We start from the raw sequence: 21,578 nt of genomic DNA, 5'->3' as shown, positions 1-21,578 counted from the left end.
AGATCATATTAGTTGCAGTACTTTGCCATTAAAAGAGATTGTTTATCAACTGTATACAAAAATATGGAGATGTTGGTATGATTGAAGACCCATTGGTGGCCTTCAGCTGTTGTCTGCTCTATGGTCGGGTTGTTGTCTCTTTGACACATTCCCTAGTTCCATTCTCAATTTTATGATGGCACAAATATCAACCAAAGAGGTCGAATGAAGTGGATGTAAGCAGTTATAGGCCCGTACGGCCCTCTACCATGAGAAAAAACCAATACATTATAGTGGGTTATAAAAGTCCCCGATATGAAAACTGTGAAACAATTCAAAAGAGAAAACTAACGGTCTAATTTATAACGAAATAATTTACGAAAAACAAATATGACAGACATATGAACCAACGACTGTCACAACTCATCCCAACGACAAACCCTCCCCTAACCTGGGAGAGTGGTGTAATAACAGTACAACATAAGAACAAACTATACAAGTTGATGAAATGAAGTTTTAACTTTTATTGATTGATGTTTTGTTACAGTTAGCAAACTAGTTGTGTAACCAGGAAGAATCATTAATATTTGATATCAATTTTGATTTACTGGTCTTACATGGTCCTACTTATTGTATTTTAGTGAAATTGCCTTTTTCCATTTAAAGATAATTATTAATGTGTCAATATATCTGTTTAATTATAATCTTTACACACAATTATAGATTACTTTAAAATAATATGATTATCGAATACTTGCGTTTATTATGTTGGTAAATGTTTTATTTGGATCCGTTCAATCTTTGCACTTTTATCATATACATTTGTTATCGCCAAATACACGAAATTTGGTCTACTGCCAAACTATCTAAATTTACAGTACGTGTATGTCATTACAGAAATGATAGATGACATCATCCGCCGTCCACTGCAGTGCAGACCTCTGATTCATAAAAATAGAATTATTCCGATATGAATATTATTATTTTGAATTATATAATCAAGGCGTCGTTTAACCTCCTTGCTTGAAACCACGCAAATTCTTAGGGTTGCGGAAATACGCATATGTACTATGATGCAGTTAATTACTAAAGGTTTATGAGGCACATTAACACAAACTTGTGATGTTTGACGATTAGAAAACTGCATATTTTACATTGAAAAAAAAAACATAATCATGAAGCAAACAGGTCTGGAATCAAGTTTAATGAACATTTATATGATATTTTGAAGCAGCAAAATATTTGCAAAATATATCAGTCGAGAGAATGAAGTTTCAGCATCAAGACAACTATATTTGATTAAATGCACAAATAATCAAGCGTCTCCGTGCACATACTCCTGACTAGCTATCAAGATATTGATGCCTCGGAGAATTCTTGCACATCTTTGTTTCTATCTTTTATTTAATGATGCCAAAAAAAAAAAACAAAAAAAAAGGGAAGAGGGATATCTAGTAAAGCAGCAAAACCCGTAAATACAACTTTTAATTTTTTTAGGAATTGAGTCCTCTTAGTGGTTGATCACACATTTTGTCTCGAAAATACCATAAGTTACATATAGGAATATGACAGTCGCTAGTCGGTTGTTCTGTTCGACTCGGTAGATATATATATTTATTATACTTCACGTCAAAATGCCAGATTTTGATTGGCTAATACGAGGGTGTTAATTTACTCTATTACCCTTCACGGAGACGCTTGATCAAGTGTGCACTTTATTAAATACGACTCTATCCTATGGCAAATACTCTATTACCCTTCACGGAGACGCTTGATCAAGTGTGCGCTTTATTAAATACGACTCTATCCTATGGCAAATACTCTATTACCCTTCACGGAGCCGCTTGATCAAGTGTGCGCTTTATTAAATACGGATGGTTGTTATGTACAAGACGTCATAGTTTATTACTTTGAATTTGAAATTTAATCGACAGTAATAAACGAACATTCAGTATAATAAATTAAAATAAAATAACACATATCTGAGAGGATGATAGAGCAGATTGATACCCCTCGAAAAGATATTGTCAACCTTGGCTTCGCCTCAGTTGACAATGTTTTCTCGGGATAACAATCTGCTCTATCACCCTCTAAGTTATGTGTTATATAAGATAGTATTTGACTTTCATGGTAGACGTTATTCTATTTTTTAAAAAGCATATACTAAGAAGTAACTGTAGATCCATGTATGATAGCGTAAACCTGTGTCAGATTCTCTCTGCATGCATGAAGTGAAGTGTAGAATTTATCAAAACAGAACTGGTGCCCTTCCGCCACGAGAGATCAAAATATAGAAGATACTATAAGATAAGATATAAGATAAGATAGTTTTATTCCAATTAAAGGGCCCATGGAGAGTAAAGTAATTTATTACAATGATTTTAATAATTGGTATACTAATTTTGATAATCATATATACATATGAATTACAATCATCTCAATTCTAAGATCCTAAATCACAGCCAGACCAGAGCCATACGCATATAAGTAAAAAGCATAACAGTTAAACAATACAATACAATACAATATTTTTATTGTCAATCAAGGACGCCCTAAGAGAGCAGTATAATTACAAATAATTTATTACAATGATTATTATTAATTCTCAATGATATTTGACAAAATATAGAATAGAGAAAAAATAAACACAAAAGAAAAAGCAAAACCCCAGATATGTATATATATTTAACATATAGAAATGTTGAGGCATATATGCAACTGTTTATGGATATCATTAGTGCCATAAAATTCGAATTTGGCCTATGTATGATTATATATAACATTAACAGTCAAATATTCTTAATGGGTTAGTATTTTTGTGATTTTACTTTTTACATATAAACATATTTGTACTATATTGATAGTTTTATGAGTTCAAAACGTTAATTTTATTGTTATAAATTGCAATAGATTTTAATATCTAGGTTTTCTTGATCACAAAGCCAATTCAACTTGGCACTTGTGTTAACCTATAAAATTTTTATCATATAACTCTTTTCTCAAGAGATTATAAAGGGGACATTGCCATATAAAATGTTCTCATCTCTTCAACTTTATCCAGCGTGTACTTTTTACACAATCTTTTTAATTTATCTATTTAGTTTTTTTGCACATCTATCCGTCTCTATTTTGTGCTCTTATTCTGATCTTGCATAGTGCGTGTCCGTCTTTATATGCTTTTAATTCCAGAATGTTTTCTGTACCAAAAAAAAAAGTTTAATTGAAAAATAAGTCAAGAGTTTACCTTTATCTGATTTAATAATATTTTCTCTAAAATCTCCCCAATAATTCAGAAAACTTTAAGATGAAGCTCACTTTTTACAATGTTTAGACATATATTTACATGCACATACCATTAGGTTTCTTTTGACATCTATTAAAGACTTATCTCAACCAAACTTGACATGGATAATATGTATGTTCTTTATATATAAATTTCTCTTTGTGATGTACTGAAAAACAATGATTCATTTTAGCAGAAAAAATGTTTGATACTGTTTGTTTTTCTTTACTTTCTCTTCTGTAACTACTAGACCTCAGATTTTTAACATTCAAAAATAATAGTAGTATTGTAGTGCACGTTCTGAAACAAGAGCAGCTTGGAGGAACTTGGAGGAGGTCAATCAAAGTTCAAATAAGTGACATTCCAGCAATTGTCAGAATGATGTCATTGTAAACATTGGTATACCTTCTTGAGTATAGAAACTAATATGTTGTTTTGACAGCTAGTAAATGGCTTGGAAAAAGAAAAAGATGATTAAAACAGATTAAAATTTATTCACATTTAACATCACTGTTTCAAGTGTCTAAATTATTTTTCAAGTAAACATCATGTTCTCAATAAACTATATATATATATTAAAAGACAACCTAAGCATCTATCCATTATTGTTGTAAAACAATATATAAAACATATAACCTGATTGTGTTACCCGAGATCTTTTTTGATTGAAGAAATATATGACTTGAGAAAATTATGCAATGTATTGTTGTAAAACATCAATATATAAAAACATATAACCTGATATATCATTCGAAAATATGTTACCCGAGATATTTTTGATTAAAAGAAATACACCAGTTGAGGACAATTATGTGATGAATGCTATTATGAAATTATGACTTCAGGAAAATTATGCAATGAATACTACTATGTATTTACACTATATTTTGGCACTTATTACATGATGTAAAATAGACTATAAAAAAAACAATATATGACAACATCAACAATATACATACATATGATCAATCTTTAACACCATGTAAAAAATCAGTAAATAAAATATGTTACCCGAGATATTTTTGATTAAAAGAAATACACCAGTTGAGGACAATTATGTGATGAATGCTATTATGAAATTATGACTTCAGGAAAATTATGCAATGAATACTACTATGTATTTACACTATATTTTGGCACTTATTACATGATGTAAAATAGACTATAAAAAAACAATATATGACAACATCAACAATATACATACATATGATCAATCTTTAACACCATGTAAAAAATCAGTAAATAAAAAAAAACATTTGACCTGAGAGAAAATATATTGAGCTCACTAAATTAACATATATTAAACTTTGAACTATTATAAAGTATAAAGTATAAAATCAGTTATCTTATTTTTTTCTTGCAAAAAGGTTTCTAAATAAAAGGAAATAAATTGATCTTTGAAAAAAAAAATGCAGCAATATGTCATACTAGGATAAATGATTCCCAGTGTTAAATGTGATTTAAAGAAACAATCAAAGTACACACATGATCATATAAAAAAGTCTGTATGATAAAAAAAAGATATCTTAAACACGACAAAACCATAAAAATGCAACAATATACCATATACTAAACTTGGATAAATTGGTCCCTATGTAAAATGAGATCTATAGAGACTAATTAAACAATCAAAGTATGAATGTTTCTCTCTTAAATATCAAACTTGGATAAATTGGTCCATATGTAAAATGAGATCTATAGAGACTAATTAAACAATCAAAAGTATGAATGTTTCTCTCTTAAATATCAAACTGGAATGTATAACAAAAAAGTTGTCTATAAACCTGTCAAGTGCAAGATCCAACGGATACTATTTTCATAAACACCATGTATCATAATTATAATAACCAATCATTTAGTTGTCAAGACTGAAGGTGTAACATGACACTTAAAATTGATTGATGTAAAAACATGATACATACCCACGTTTCATATAAAAGAAAAGACCGCGAAAACTTTCTTTTAGAACTGGCGCGAACTTTTGTACAATTAGGCGGGAAAATGGTAAGTTTTTTTTATGTATTCATAGTTAAGCTTTAACTTTACATGTTAAGGTATCTACCATATAAAAATCAGTTATATTAAAAAAATAAAATTATAGATATAAGATATAATTGTTTAAAGATGGGAACTATTGAAACTAAATGTTTTTATAGGTAGTGGTAAAACCAGATTTTTAACATGTCTAAAACATTAAGGAAAACTCAAAAAGAATCAACAACATTGTTAAAAAAACTTCACATAGAATATTTACCCATACAGAACAATTGACTACAAGTTCAGTCTTATAACAGGCTTAATTTGTCTTTGAGATCTTCTCAGTACTGGTATTACATTGACAGCTGGTATCGGTTGATTTTGGGGGGGGTATTTGTTGATCTTGAGCAGGTAGCGCAGCTTGTGGTTGAGCATCTTGTTGTGGTTGTGCAGCATTGTTTTCAAGACGGCGAAGTAAATTTTGAAGTCTTTGTCTAAATTTTCTAATAATTTCAATTATACCCACTACAATCATCACCACAGTCAATATATATTCTGAAAAATTTAATTATCTACTAAAAATGATATCTGATGTTTCATCTAATGATATTTCTTCATCATTTTCACAACTTTGATCCAGTGGAAATTGTTCCATTTGAAATTGCTCAATGTTTACTGTCCTTTTCTTTTGATATTTAATTATAATTAATGTTGTAGTGCTCAAAAGGATAATTAAAACTGAAAAAAAAGAAGAATGTCCAAATGTCATAACTCCCACATTTCAATTATTGGTTTTTTCTGCCACAAGATATAATATGAATACTAGTTTTTTTGTAGGCACAATATAACATAAGTCCAAATGCTATGACAAGAAGCACTGAAAAGGAAAAAAAAAAATAAAGATAGTTATTTTGAACTTACTTTTCTTCTCAGTATTTTTATTGTGTAATTATATTTTCCTTTTCTGTGTTTTTTTTTTATCTTTAATTGTATTTTATTTTGATTAAATTGTATTTATTTTTTTATGAATAGTATTTCTTTTTTGCTTAATGTATTTATCATCATATGTTAACTTTTAAAGTCTTTTTCACAATTCCGTTTAATACCAACTTTCTGAATTTCTTAGTGCTTGTGTATGATTTTCCTTATTAGTGAATTTTTTTTTAACATTTACTTCAGATATATATATATCCTATCAAACTTACCACATAAAATTGAAACGGTGGGAATGACCCAACCTTCCATGTTTGTCATGATGGTACCAACAGTCTGAAAAATAATAGAAAACATTAATTTTCAATCATTACTCTATGTTAATGTCAGGTCAAGTTAACAACAATTTGTATTCATTTCAAAAATAAGAAGATATGGTATGAGTGTTAATGTTGTTTTTATCATAATTAATTATACATACCACATTTTTAAATTCTGTAGACATGGTAGAGTTAACTGTTGTTGATGAAAGTGAAGACATGGTAGAGTTAACTGTTGTTGATGAAAGTGAAGATTCAATGGATTTCACTGTAGTTGTAGGCTGAAAAAAATATCTACAATGGTAAGCATTTAGAAACTTACTTTAGATAAAAAAATATTGTCAAATAACTCTCTTAACCAGTGTCTGAATATGTTTAACATTGTTTTCATTAAAGGGAAAGTATTTTTTTAAGAAAACAAAAATAAAGGGGAGGGGGGGGGGGGGGGGGGGGGGGGGGGTTCAAATGAAACATTTTTTTTCATTTTTTTTTTGGCTAAGTTGGTTTGTTTACTTTGCTTCACCATACAATATTATCTATTTTTTTATAAATAAGAATAAATACATTGATAATTGTAGGGACAAGAGCAGTCAGGGGATAATTAAGAAGAAAAACGAAGACTTACACACTGTTCATCGTGAACATAAACAGCTGTTGCCCCTTCTATATGGTGGCAGCACCACTCAATGTCCCCGTCTTCTATGCGTACTGTTATACCATCTACTTTGAGTGTGGATGGCTCAAACAAGCGATCCATTATTAGGGTGGACACTTCCTTCCGTGGCTTCTTCAAGATGTAATCCTTGATTCCAGTGTAACGACAGCGTATGGCGTCTCTCTCGTTCTCACAATCTTCTCCAATTCTTTCAGACTTGCGTGCAGGTGACGCAATAACTTGCACTATCAAAACGAAGATGAAGATGTTCATTTTATCAATTTGTTGTTGTTTGTTTACTGAAAATTTTCTTACATGATATGGCGCGAAAATGAAATGACATTTGTATGGGAAAGAGATTTGACTAAATACTAAAGAGATACTTTTCATATTGTAAAGGAGATTTAAAATGTTTTTTTAGAATTTTTAGTATCAGTTATCTTTCTATGGTATAAATGAATCATATTTTAATAATATCATTAATTCTCTTTATATTATTTTCATGAGTTTGTTAATTAACAATAATTTTGAGTACGTTGTATTTAAATGTTGGTATTAAGTCACTGTTATGTCTTTAAAACAAAACTCTGATTGGTTGAAAATAGATTAATTATGTAGGGGATATACTAAATAAATAAACGATGTGTAGGAGAGTGAAATTATTCCGGAATATTATATTTGTGCGTGTTTTAACTAGAAGGAAAAATACAATACATTTCGGTTTAGTATCAATTTAATTATTGATTGCTATTTTTATATCCTTTTAAAAAGAAGACTAAATCAATCATAAGTGGTCTGTCGCGCCCCGTTTCTTTCTTCAATGTCTTTAATCCATTTTCTTAATTTTGGAATTTCTACATCTTCCTCATTGTCAAAAAAAAACATGCTTTGCTTTTTTTTTTCTGTGCCCCGAGGGATTCCCGGGATATAGAAATAGGGCCTAGCCTCTCCAATCTGCTGAGTGGTACGACCCCACCAAAGGGAGAGAACTTTCTGTTGTGAAAAATAATAATTTAAAATAAACTAATATATATATACAATTTAACCATTTAAATACATCGTCTTTTTTCGTTGGCTACTCTTCTCCGCAGAAGCTACGGGGTATATAAATATAGTTTCAACAGGACGTGTCAAATCTTTGATCACTCCCCAAGTGGTCTGTCGCGCCCCGTTTCTTTCTTCAATGTCTTTAATCCATTTTCTTAATTTTGGAATTTCTACATCTTCCTCATTGTCAAAAAACATGCTTTGCTTTTTTTTTTTCTGTGCCCCGAGGGATTCCCGGGATATAGAAATAGGGCCTAGCCTCTCCAATCTGCTGAGTGGTACGACCCCACCAAAGGGAGAGAACTTTCTGTTGTGAAAAATAATAATTTAAAATAAACTAATATATATATATACAATTTAACCATTTAAATACATCGTCTTTTTTCGTTGGCTACTCTTCTCCGCAGAAGCTACGGGGTATATAAATATAGTTTCAACAGGACGTGTCAAATCTTTTATCACTCCCCAAGTGGTCTGTCGCGCCCCGTTTCTTTCTTCAATGTCTTTAATCCATTTTCTTAATTTTGGAATTTCTACATCTTCCTCATTGTCAAAAAACATGCTTTGCTTTTTTTTTTTCTGTGCCCCGAGGGATTCCCGGGATATAGAAATAGGGCCTAGCCTCTCCAATCTGCTGAGTGGTACGACCCCATCAAAGGGAGAGAACTTTCTGTTGTGAAAAATAATAATTTAAAATAAACTAATATATATATACAATTTAACCATTTAAATACATCGTCTTTTTTCGTTGGCTACTCTTCTCCGCAGAAGCTACGGGGTATATAAATGTAGTTTCAACAGGACGTGTCAAATCTTTTATCACTCCCCAAGTGGTCTGTCGCGCCCCGTTTCTTTCTTCAATGTCTTTAATCCATTTTCTTAATTTTGGAATTTCTACATCTTCCTCATTGTCAAAAAAACATGCTTTGCTTTTTTTTTTTTCTGTGCCCCGAGGGATTCCCGGGATATAGAAATAGGGCCTAGCCTCTCCAATCTGCTGAGTGGTACGACCCCATCAAAGGGAGAGAAATTTCTGTTGTGAAAAATAATAATTTAAAATAAACTAATATATATATACAATTTAACCATTTAAATACATCGTCTTTTTTCGTTGGCTAATCTTCTCCGCAGAAGCTACGGGGTATATAAATGTAGTTTCAACAGGACGTGTCAAATCTTTGATCACTCCCCAAGTGGTCTGTCGCGCCCCGTTTCTTTCTTCAATGTCTTTAATCCATTTTCTTAATTTTGGAATTTCTACATCTTCCTTATTGCCAGAAACATGCTTTGTGTAAGTGTTCCCCTATTCTTGCGTTGTCTTTTTTTTCCCCTCTGGTATGTATTTTTATGTTATATGAATTCAATGTCATTCTTTATTGGTTGCGATATTTGTTGTGTTATGTGCACGTGTAATTTTTTTGTATGAATAAATTGTGGGACTTTGGCGGGAAATTTGTGGGTGGGAAAATTTCCCAAAATGATTATTCAAATTTTCATGCTTCAAAACGGACTAATGGTATGACATGAAGCTTTTTGGGGTGGGTGGAGTTAATTTTTTCTTGACAAGGGGTTGGTTTCATCGCATCTTACAGAGAGTACATATATAAAGACTTTCTCATTTCTAATTTCTCATAGAATAAAAGTCTTTTATTAATAATTATTATGGAGAATAGCTCTAGGTTTGTTTTTCTTCAAAAAATGAGAAATGGGAAAATAGAATTTTCCCACCGCTTTGGAAATCAGAAGAATTTACTGATGCAGCAGTCATCAATAGGGAAATTTTGGATAAACGTCTATGATAATAGACCAAATTTTGGAGGACGGATTTCGTTTTCTTTCGAAGAAGCTGTACAGTTCGGGGAACTGGTAAGCCAGCTTGAACTCTTAAAAGAAAACTTCAAAGTAAGTTATTTTTCTTATTTAAAAACATTTGTGGTATAATTGCCCAATAGGACAAAATAAAAATGTTTTTTTTTTTTGTCAATGAGACAAATGGTATTTGCCAATGAGACAAAAAAAAGTGGTATTAGCTCAGGTGTCAAAACAGTCAATTAAGTTGAAAATATGTTTTTATAATATGTAAATGCTGTCTTAAAGCTAAAATAAGGGGGTGGGTGGGTTTTAATAATGTATGTTGATCTTATTATATAACTTATCAGACTTGAAGTTTGTTCTACCAAACACATATTCATTTTCGAAGAACTAACTTTCGCTTAAGGAACGAAAAAAATATATAAAACTTATAAAATATATAAAAAAAATGCAAAAAAAAAAAAATAAATAAAAAAAATATTTTAGGAGAATAAAAGTACCAGTGGGCCAAATTATCAACCCGAAGCTAGTGGATCTGTAACCTATGATCAAGAACCTTTTGGGTCTGCAACCTATGCAACCTATAAGCCAGAATATAATTTACCATCCTCAAGGGGATCAGCAGAAATGCCTCCACCACCTCCACCATATACGGCTCCCAAAAAAAGGAGAATAGAAGAGGTGAACAGTGTAGACCTTTTAGGTCTATTTAATGACGTAAATACTCAATAAAAAATCTATGTACTCTCTGTAAGATGAAGTTTGTTTGAGGCATTCCATTAAAGTTTTTAAAAAATAAAAAAAATTTTATTTCAAATTACATAGTATATTATAAAATAAAACATAAAACATAATTGATATAAAGATTTTGGATTAATCATATTTTAAAATGTCCATAGGCATAACTCTTAATATGATTAATCCAAAATCTTTTCTCATCAAAATTAGATAAACCTTTTTTGACAATATGGTTGACAAAGAGTTCATGATTTTGACTTTTTATCAATTTCATTGAATTCATTGTCGATGCATTTTGAAATAAACATTCTTTATAATTGGCATGTTTTAACTGTTTTTTGACGGCACATTTTTTTATTCCTTTGGCAGTTTTCTTTTCCTGTTCCGTGTTGTCGTCATCATATATCAAACTGTACATTTTTGGTCGCAATCCAATAAACTCTTTAATTGGAACGCCTGAAACAAAACGAAATTCATCAAGTATTTAGTTAAAAATTAGGTTTAAAATTAGGTTAAAAAGAAATAGATTTTTGTAAAATAAAAAAAATCTCAATGGTATTATTTTTTTTCTTTGGACTTTGTTTTTTTTATATTCAATATTTGTTATTTTTAAGTTTTTGTTAATCGATTAATAATAAAATTAGTTACCATCTAGTTCATCTTTGAATTTTCCAGGCATTTTTTTGTATTTGTTTGAAAATAGGTAGTGAGTTTGAGGATATCCAGAAAAGTCGAAATGGTCTTTGATGATTTCCATATCCTTGTATACATCATCTGTCATGATTTCGTAACACAAGCTGTCTGTAAGAAAATAAGAATTACATCATTGTTTAGCTTTGACTAGCCGAATAATTCTGTTGCCGACTGAATTTATTTAACTGAAACATGCATGGTCGAAGCGGTAAAATTGATAACTTATGTACTACTTGTCTTTTATCCCCATAAAATATAAAAAAAAATAAAATATTTACCAGTATCCGTAAAAAGCAATCGAATATCTTCTCCATACATGGGCTTCATTATTTTGTAGTGGAATTCATACATCAGTGCTTTCGAAATGTCCAATATTGCCTGACCAACATAGATTGGTTTGTTTAAAAGAATGTTCACTTTTTTGTTTTCTATACCCACAAGGTGTTGGTTAAATATCTGAAAATGGTCAAAGGACGGTTTCGACGTATATTTTACCAATTTCTTCTGGTCTGACATAAGTTTTACGTTTCTATGTCTGCGAATATCTTCCATGGTCTTTCCTACAAGTAAAAGATCGATTAATATTTTCATTTTTTTTTAAATTGCTTTTATGAATTCAATGTTCGATTTTTTTCGTTTCTTATTAGAAAATAAAAAAAAGTAAAAGACATTACAACGCAAAAAAAAAAAACAACAAACTTACCAAAAACACTGTTATTCATTAACTTGTAGAATTCTTTCTCAAACACATTATTGGCCTCCTTTCTTTTTTGACTATTGAAGTCAATATAGGTCTTCAACCATCTTGACTGATGAAACTCTACAATCTGATGTATATTGGTTACCTTCATTCCAAGTTCAAGATATAGCTGTAAATTTCTATAATGTAGAATGTAATGGTCTTTATTTTCCAATGTAGGGATAAGTTTTTTGGTGACGACTTTAGATGCATTTTCACCATTTAGGTCTTTCCAAAGATTTTGACTGTAAGAAGACAGCTCTTCCATTTCAACTTTCTTGTGAGATGGAGCTAGTGGATAACAATTATGATGATCATGTAGTTCGGGGGGATATTCCAGATCCACCTCTAAGATGTATCCCGTAGATGCATCCTTTTCAATCTCATTTATATTAACTTGCTGTATTTCATCATCCTTCAACAGTCTAAACAGACCCGTTGGTAATGGTTGCATCATAGCAGCCCCATAAAGGTTTCCACAGTCCGTATATAATATGTGTGATGATGGTTTTGAAGGATCGAAATCTTTCACATATTTATTGTTGGCTTTAGCATACTTTTGGTTAATAGAGGCTATTCCACCTCTCGTTCCAAGTTCCACAAGATTGTAAATAAGAGGGTCTGTAATCAATTCTAGCGAAACTCCACTCATTTTCAACGCAGCTTGCCATGCGAGACCAGGGGCTGTAAAGAAATGACAGGGATCTAAACCATAATTTTCCATAGTTATGTCTCTAAATCGTTCAAAGACGTCTGCTAAAAGTAGAACATCCGTCATTACATATAGATCGTGAAAGTCACCCAAATTATTCATTTTCATGGTATTCCAAACTTCAAGAGCGTGATTATAATCCTGATCCGAAATGGGTTCATCCGTTAGGCGATTGTGAAAGGCTTCTTTTGATGGTAATTGCCTTTCTTGAAATCTCTCTTCGCAGTCCACGTAATCATAGCAATATTCATTCTTCCTCAATAAAAGTGTTGCTATGTCCTCAGACGGAAACGCTTTTTTGAACTGTCGAAAATGCGTAGGTCCTTCTTGTGATAAATTTTTCACTAGAGTGTCTAGAGAACTATTTAGAAATTGACATGTGTCCAAAAAGCGAAGATTTCCTATAGTGAGTGATACGTATTTTTCCATGTTATTGGGAATACAGGATATTGGCTTATCTTTAAAACAATCAGCCTTTTGTAGTAGTAAATGTGTATCAAAATTTTTACCATTGTGGAATAATACAGGAATATATGATGGTTCTTTTAGACTTAAATTACACCGCTGACATAATGCAAGACGATAATTAGTATAATCTTTTTTTCTGGGGTCTCTGGTTATTCCATGATGTGCATGATCTCGTACTTTAATTACATTTTCATCAAAAAGTGTCTGACAAACCTCACAGTTGGTGATAAGTTGAAACGCTTGTTCTGCTTCATCATTCATTATCAAAGGCTCAGGTTCTCCAAGTATGTCATTGATATATTCCTCTTCGATAGCCATGTCTTCAAAAAAGTGTTCTATGACTCTATCTCCTCTATAAACCACAGGTGGTTTAGAATAATCATCGTTCGTACATAGGACTATGTAGGAGTACCCCGATGGTTCAAATTTCGTTTCGTGTGTAATCGATGATTTCTTCGGGTTTGGTAGACTTGTATCCATCTTTCTTGAAAAACATTCAAAATCAGCTATGATGGTGAAACTTATTTTTATTGCTTTGTAAAAGTCATTAAATTCTAAAATATTGTCGCCTTCTTTCGGATATTGTACTCTCTGAAAATCTATTTGATCACAATAGGGTTGATGACTTGCAAGCAGGTCTTCTCTTATAAAGCCATGCAAACACCGTCGACAAAAGAAATGTGCATGATTTTGGTTTGTTTGTCTTAAAAATCTATTAAGATTCTTAATCAAACAGTAGTGTGATTGTTTATCGTTTGATAAATACAACAAGTCAATATTTTGATGGCTGTTTCTTGATTTAGATAAAGCTAAAGGGAAAATCTGTTCACCTTCATATCCGAAAACGTTAATTGAAAGGTTGTTTAGTTTTTCAAATTTTTCCACCTGCTTAATTGGAACAGGAAAATCAATTCCTGTCGTGTTCAATTCATTTTCAAACGGTTTATACTTATTTACACGATGAGCGTTGTTATCAGTCGGATGAATTGCAGCCAAAACAGACCAGAGGAAGCATTTATTATCATCATTTTGAATGTTGATTACACCTTTACACAGTTTTATGGTTGAAGGAAGCTGCATGTATGACGAACCATTAATAGGTGCGTATTTTACTGTTCTTACTTCTAAGTGTACAACTTTCCGTATTATCCAATTTGAGCCTCTATTGATGTATTCTTCAAGACTTCGATGCATCTTTTGATAAGCCTCGTTTAAATTATGTTCTAAGTGATCATCATTAAACAAGGACACATAATTTCTACTCCTAAAACTGGGTAAGACTGTTTCTGTTTGACCATCTTGAATATCACGTTCCATTTCAACTTTGACATTCAAATACCATTTAATGTCTCTCATATATTTTTTCCTAGACTCGACTATTTGTTGTATATCTCCTTTAACGTTCGAAAAAAATTGTAGAAGATCGTATTTTTCATTTCCTTCTGGAATTATTTCAAGTTGATTAACGGAATCGTTCAAAGCAGATTTTTTAACCCTATGATTCCTTCTTTTCTTTTCAGTAGGTAAAGGATTGATGTTTTCGATTTGCGGATTCAAGGTGCTGATAGACGGATCAGACGATAATGGAGGAGAACTGTTTGTGATTGAATGCATTTGATCCACGACTTGCCCTGCCTGACCTCCAGTTTGATTCAATGGATGCTCTACATTGATGTGATCAAAAAGATCCTCATATGTATCAAAAGGTAAGCCACAATGTCTACATGGAAATTGTCTTTGTTTTTTATGGGATTCTGAAGCGCGAATACACATTTTCTCGTGTCTTTTCAAGTTCTCTAAACGTGATAGGGTTTTGCTACATTTACGACATTCATATCTCTTCCTTGTGTGTGTGTTCATATGACGCGATAGATTGAATTTTTTGGTAAATTCTGCATCACATAAGTCACATTGATATAGCGCTTTCTTTTCCCATTGTTGAATCGTTTCATTTGATTTCCTTTTCCGATTGTAAAGTGATTCTGATGCGTCAGCTGCCCGAACCAATGCTTCTTCATCACACTCGCTGAATTCAGAATTATTTAATGTCTCGTTAAAGTCTTGAAATAATCTTTCGAGCTGTTCGTTTCCTCTAGGATAACGTTGTTTTAAAAATTGAAGAAAACTATCAGCCATGGTCGATGTGAATAATAATGTGAACAGATTGCGGCTCTTATATATTTATAAATATCAGGGATTCCACACATTCTATTGTAAACATTTCTGACATACCACTCATATTTTAAATGTCAACCATTTTGTTCTAGTTTGTGACCTTTTCATAGTTTTTACCCCTGCATTCCTCATTGTGCTTTTAAGTTGTTTGACTTTAAGAAATGTTGAAGGTTTCATTTTTAGATACGACTGAGATTTTTCGGTTTCAACCCCATTTAAATTTTCGTTGTGTATTTTTGTCTCTTGATGTTCATCCATATTTATTTTTTGTCCTTCTACATCGTCCTTGTTTTGTGGTTTAATGTCGTTTTCTGTCGTAAAAATTTCTTCAGTATGGTCTTCTTGGGGTTTTTTTTCATGATGTTCATCATTAAGTTGTTTGTTTTCAAAGTCTTTAATTAGTCTATCATACTTATATTTAGGAATAAGCACCATTTCACGCGACATATTTCATATATGATGTAAGTAAAATTGGTAAAACTCTACTGATGTTCTGCAAACGAATCCGTCTTTCTTTCAGTGTTAAGTTCGAAACGGTTAATCTACGAATGGCTGCTTTGTGTCTTCTTAGCGTATTTATATCGTTATCTGAGAGAGGACATACTCCTTGTATAACGTTGAAAACAATTTCTGTAACGACCTGTAGTTGGGTCTTTGATAAGGTTGATATAACTTTTTTCCTTTGTTTTGATTCCATTAAATACTTGACTAAAGCTTCATACTTCTTCATTTTTCAGGAAGATAGACAATGGGGTTCTGTCCTGGTAGAATGTTAGTACGCAACTGATATTGTTCGTCGCTTTTGAGACTTAAATCAAGAACCAAGTAACCAAACGGTTTACTCGTTGATTTATTGTAAGCATCCATAAAGTATTTCAATTTTCCAGGAAATATTTGTCTACCTAAAGTATTGATTTGTAAAAGGTCTCTTTTTGTTTTCATGAGTATGAAATAATGAACGGACAATGAAGCCGTCCGCATTGATTTTGATTTTGGGAAGGCGTTTTGAAGTAAATGAAGAATTGTTATATTATGATGATGAGAGCCAACACAAAGAATATGCACTAATGCCATACTATCAGCTGCTTCTATCATAAGATCGTCAAATACTAGCAGTTTATGTCCCTGTTCACTTCCCCATTCATTTATCTGGTCCATGGTGGGAAGACCCTTGTGAAATAAGATGGATGATACACTCTGTTGCATTTCAGAATACAATGGTTGCCAAATCGAATAGCAGAAAAATATACTTGAGGGTGGAGTTTGAAACATCCCATCTGCTTGTTCTAGAAGGTGTTTTGTCAACACGGTCTTACCAGATCCGGAAGGACCTACCATAAAAATGGATGTAGGTGATTCGAATTTTAATGTTGCGTGCTGTTTTTTCAAGCCTTCCATCCTGTTTGAAGGTTGAAGTAATAATAAGGTAACATGTATAGTGAATGTTTGTTTTTTTATAGATAAATGAGAAACAAGTATAGAGGTTAGTCATATTTTTTATTAACATTTATTTTTACTGATACATATCTGAGATTGTTCTACAAGCATAAAACATCGAGACAATTTATCATTTACAAAATCGAATACAAATCGATCATTTAAGTCATAGTCACTTGTAAAAAGCTCTCCCATTTTTACAATCGACAGCCTTTCTTTGATACGACACCATAGAAAAAAAACACAATATTGTCCACACACAGACGTCTTGTCTCCCTGGAGACGTTTATTGTTAAATGTCACTTTGTCATATCTTCTTATGAAATGTTTGATTGAAGAAGAATATAGATCTGACGAATTGCCATACGAATCGAAACATTCTAGCTCTTGCTGTTTGTTCACATAAAAGGCAATCCAGTGTTGACCTGGTTTAGATATTGGATCCGTGTTTACAATTAATCCAGTTAGTTCACGTACATTATTGGGTAATTGATCTGAGGCAAAAATACCAACCACTCGTTTCTTTAAATCTGCGTCACAGGAAATAATACTTTTCAACTGATTGGTATTCATTCTATTTCGATAGTGCGAGTTGCCGTTATACCAAACATCCCCTGTTGTTCTGAATATATGAAACAGGTGATTGCTTTTGATAGAGCAGTACCAAACTGAGCTTCTAGTCTGACATTTCCTTGTTTTATTAAGGTTAAATAGTGTGCACTTTCTCCAAATTCTGGTTCTAATTCGAAGCAGTACAATGCATATCCTTTAGCAAAGTCATCTCGGGTGATTTGATTACCAGAATCTCGAGTGTCTTTTTCTGTTATTTGGAATAATTTTGTATATGCCGGTATGATCGTTCGACCGGTGGTAGCGTCAAAATTGATCTGTAAAATGTTACCTGAAACGGGTATGTTATTCACGTATAATCCAATGTTTTTCAGGTTAAAATGCTCAAAGTTGAAGGGGTTTGTGATGTAACTACCTGCAGCAGCTTCGGCATCAACAAATCCAATTACAACTCGGGCTGGACATGACCCAAGAAATAAATCTGGAAAGTTAATATTCAAAGTACCACTTGGAATGTTCATAGGTATGATCTGAGATTTTGTGAAGGGGTATCTTGCATTGGTTGATTGTAATTTTTGAGCTTGAGCCACTATCACTGCTGGGTTTATCTGTAATTTACAGACTTTCAGAACGATATCTTCAATGACCACTTCGAAATTTGGATTTTCTTCTGCTGTTACGAGACAAAAATCTGGTCTTGATCTGTACAATTTTACACTGATAGGTACTTGATTAATTATAAAGCGATCAATACTACAAAGGTCGTTAAGTAAGGGACCTTCCATGTCACATGTTTTTGATCCTGCAAATAACTTAAAGCGCTCATACAAAGCCTGATTTCCAGAATTCTTTACATCATTGGCATCAACATATCCGGGTGTGTCTTTCTTCCAAAGCTGTGCACCCAATTGAGTTTTTTTAGCATCACTTCCATAAGACAACAATGTTTGTATCATTGCCTTATATGGATATTGGTTGGTAGCTGTCGAAATAAGTTTACCCTGTAATGCAACGTCTACTTGTGCAAACATTGCGTGTAAAAACAAATTCACTGGTCCAACATATTCCGTATCTGTTAAAGAAGATCCATCTGCTTTCCTTATTTTAGCTTTTACATACAATTTTGTTCTCTTCAAATCAACATATTCTAACCCGTTTTGTCCAGAAACGTTAAATTCTAAGGGTGTGTTTCCACTCAATTGTGAATTAGTTCGAACGTCTTGATAATACATACGCTCCACGGCCGTCTGATAAGGAGGGATAGAGAAAATGTCAAGTCCACTTGGTTGTGCCTCTTGCATTTCGTCGGTGGTAAACGAAGCCATTATTTTTTACTTAAAATATCTTTATATATGAATTTAGGTTTTTGTGAAAGACCTGACTTCGTTTGTTTTGCTGGCCTGGGATTTTTTCTCGGTTTGCCTTTCTCCTTATTTAACTTCGTCTTACTTTGTCGAGGTTGTTTTGTAGAATGAATAATTTGTTTCGATCCTTTTCTTTTCAAACCGTGTGTGTCTCCGACTTCTTCTTTGGCTTGTTCGAGAAATTGTTCGCTTGTTGACACTAATTTGACCTTGACATCTTTCGAAAAATCAGCCTTGTTTGCGGACATTGTACCCACAGGAATCATAAACGGTTTTGATGTTCCAGTTAATGATCCACCAACTTGGTTATTGTAAGCTTGTTTTTTCAGATTTGCAGATGGGTTATATTTTTGTTTCCCAATTGCATCATAAAATTGTATCCATTTTTTAGGATTAGGGATATACATTCTACTTAAATCCATATTCATGAAAATGGAAATGACTTAAAATGAAGTGTGACTGTAGAAGGTCTGTCTATAAATGAAGATAAATCGTCATTGTCATTTGTTATAATAATTTCTATGTTGTAGATCTCTTTTACTTTTACAGGCATGTAATGGGGCGTATCCATGATGATAGTCCAATCTCCAATAGCAGTAGGTGTCAGTCGTCTCAGAACTCCTTTTTTTTCTCCATCAACGATCGATTCCTCACATACATTTGAATGTAAGTATAACGAATCTTGTATTGATGATGTTGATGTAATATCAGCTTCCACGAGTCCAACCCTCCACGTTCCGTCAAGTACTAAAGGTGAACTTAAATGTGATCTAAACCTGTAAGGTTTGTTATTTGGAAAATATTTCATGGACTTATCGCTACTTAAAATTACATACATGCTCATGTTTAGCTATCAGCCTTGTCTGTGATGTCTTGTTCAGCTACCCATTGGTTATATTCCTTTGGCCACCCTTCAAATTTTACAAGCCATTCAGTGATACCTTTTCTCTTACGTTTGCGTATTTTTTTTTCTATATACCATAAACTATCTTCATTTTTATGAACTTTCTGCATCTCATTTTCATAAAAGTTGCCTCGAATGACGCCTGCCGTGTCTAAAAATGATTTTAAACGATACATCGGTATTCCTTGCATGCGAAAGCGTTTACGTACTTTAAAAATTTCTCGGGTAAAGTGCTCATCATATGATCTTTCAAATGTTGAATTCTTACTTGCAATTCTAACTAAATCATTTATTCTAAAATGATAGGGTTTGAGTCCCTTATTTGACGTCTTCGCTTTCAAATACATGTGTGCCCAAATATCCGCTTCGTTATTACTGTTTACATCTTTCGGAGCAATATTATTCAAAGTTCGATGTGGTGTTGCATTATAGCTTGACGTTAAATCTTGTAATACATCAATATATCGATATGTTCTGTTCTCTGTGAAATATCTATACATTTTGGTTTTTATAGTTTTGATGACACGTTCGCATATATTTGCCTTTGTATTTGAATTTTGTGTTGTGAAATGATATATGCCTTCGTTTTGAAAATATGACTTTGAAACGTTAGAGGTGAACTCCGTCCCATTATCCGTTCTTAATTTATTACACTTTCTTCCATTCTTGAATATTACTTGGAATCCTCTAACCACTTCTTTTGCTGTTTTATTTTTCAGAGGCTGGATCCAGAGGTACTTACTGAAGATGTCTATAACAAACAACAGCTGGGAAAACTGATCGTTGGAGTCTTTTAAATTAGACATGTTCGCTAAATCAGCGTCGAATTGGTCGTCAATACCAGATACTACCACTCGTGCTTTACGAAAAGACTTTCGAGCTGGTTTTTGCAGACTGTAACTGTCTTGATCCTGTAGCCATTTTCGAACGCGATGTCTACCTATTGTTATACCTTTGGATTTCAATATTCTGTACAATTTATCAGGACCGACATATGCACCACCTTGGGAAAACTGATAATATATTTTTTCGAGGACCTTGTATTGGTCATTCATTATCTGAAGCGACAACTGAAACACTATACTAAAAGTGAAAAGAATAAAACAAAAGCAGTTATATATATTGTATTTTATTATATGATAAAACAAAAGTCACAATATGTTGTTTACTGAGCAGTCACATAAAAAAAAATTGTCACATCAATTTAAACGTCACTTTATTAGTTATAAAAAAACGTTCCTCCAACGCTCTCATTCTTTCTGCCGTGACTTGTATTGCTTCCCGTGAAGGTGCTTCTTTTTCAAGAAATGAAAACAACCTGGTCATCAATAATTCTGGTATATTTAATTGTTCAATTTCCTCCTTCCACTGAGCTGTAATGGTTTCTGTCTTCATTGAATTAAAGGCTTCATCAAAGTATAGATTTAAATGTTCTTCGTCTGTCCACATAATGCAAGTATGGTGTCTTTGACTAGGGTGATCCACTTCACATCCATAACAATGTTCTTTTGCTAATTTCCTAGTATGTTTTATAATATTTTCAGCAAATTTAAACATATATAATGTATATGAGTGCCAGACCAGACGGTTCTTTTCTTGTTGGTCCATCTTAGGTTTTTCTTATGAACTACATTAGCTTCGAATTTCATGGAATATATATATTTAATGGTCAAATAGTTAACATTATTCACATACTTGGTATTGTTCTATAAATTATTCACATACTTGAAATTCATGGAACATAATATAGTTTTCTAGCTAAAATATTCATG

The 21,578-nt window shown here is 32.3% G+C and overlaps 2 long non-coding RNA genes across 2 annotated transcripts; both read left to right on the top strand.

Moving 5' to 3' along the window:
- Positions 1 to 5,237: 5,237 nt before the first annotated feature.
- LOC127710961 (uncharacterized) lies at positions 5,238 to 11,398 on the top strand. The gene is made up of 3 exons (XR_007986424.1): positions 5,238 to 5,266; positions 6,674 to 6,794; positions 7,071 to 11,398. It is a non-coding gene; the product is annotated as an uncharacterized LOC127710961 (long non-coding RNA).
- A 5,006-nt stretch (positions 11,399 to 16,404) lies between these two features.
- Positions 16,405 to 21,008, top strand: LOC127710955 (uncharacterized). The gene is made up of 3 exons (XR_007986419.1): positions 16,405 to 18,061; positions 19,452 to 19,568; positions 20,526 to 21,008. It is a non-coding gene; the product is annotated as an uncharacterized LOC127710955 (long non-coding RNA).
- Positions 21,009 to 21,578: the final 570 nt, after the last annotated feature.

The sequence above is a fragment of the Mytilus californianus genome, unplaced genomic scaffold, assembly GCF_021869535.1.
Source record: "Mytilus californianus isolate M0D057914Y unplaced genomic scaffold, xbMytCali1.0.p SCAF_8, whole genome shotgun sequence".
NCBI lineage: Eukaryota > Metazoa > Mollusca > Bivalvia > Mytilida > Mytilidae > Mytilus > Mytilus californianus.
The sequence above is the reverse complement of the archived record's forward strand: the minus strand, read 5'-3'. Positions and strand labels throughout refer to the sequence as shown.